General features: G+C 40.2%; 1 pseudogene; it reads right to left on the bottom strand.

Moving 5' to 3' along the window:
• Positions 1–467: 467 nt before the first annotated feature.
• On the bottom strand, positions 468–509 carry LOC131939965 (uncharacterized; annotated as a pseudogene).
• Between the last annotated feature and the right edge of the window lie 224 nt (positions 510–733).

Below are 733 nucleotides of genomic sequence, written 5' to 3'. Positions count from 1 at the left end.
TCCCATTGATCTTGTTTTTTTCGTGTAGTGTGAAGTGCAGTGTGTATGGGCCGTGAGTTTTGTGTGTGTTGTGTAGCGTGGTAACATCAAAGGCTTGAGAGGTGAAAAACCATGTGTCTGCTCTGCCATAATTTAGAAGAAGAATCTGCTGGTTGCTGATTAGTTGTCTCAAGATGTGGCCCCTCAGGTTTGGTTGACCTTTTGATGTGATCAGAATTTGAATAGTGGGTGTTTCTGCTGGGTACAGGTCTGGGCATTTTTCCTCAGGTAGGTTCAGGATTGCTGTAGTCTTGACTGAAAAGGATTGGGCCCAGGATTTCATTAAGCCACCCGAACCGTAGTCCGGGTGGCTCCTCTCCGGGTCTCTCGACTCAGAGGGAACAATCAAGGGCGCAACCCCTTTGCTGGCGGTGATAATTTTTGCATTCGTCATCGTACTGGAGGATGACATCGTTGAATTGAGGAAACACGGAAATCTTTAGTAAAAGGCGAAAGATTTACTCGATGTGAAGAAAAACCAGAGTGTATAAGTACATTAGTGTGTTTTGTGAATTCAGTTTTATTTCTTTCTGCTATAAGATCTTTTGACATCTTAGTCGGTCAACCATGAACGTTTTGTATAAGTAATGGTGTCTCGTGTTATGTTTATTTTTATGGGTTTTTTTGTATTTATATTATTAATTTTAAATTCATTTCATTTTTGTACGATGTCATTCTTTAGGAAAAACTTTAT

This window comes from Physella acuta, unplaced genomic scaffold (genome assembly GCF_028476545.2).
Source record: "Physella acuta isolate Inbredline_101_S28 unplaced genomic scaffold, ASM2847654v3 ptg000305l, whole genome shotgun sequence".
In the NCBI taxonomy this organism is placed as follows: domain Eukaryota; kingdom Metazoa; phylum Mollusca; class Gastropoda; family Physidae; genus Physella; species Physella acuta.
This window is presented reverse-complemented; position numbering and strand designations above follow the sequence as displayed.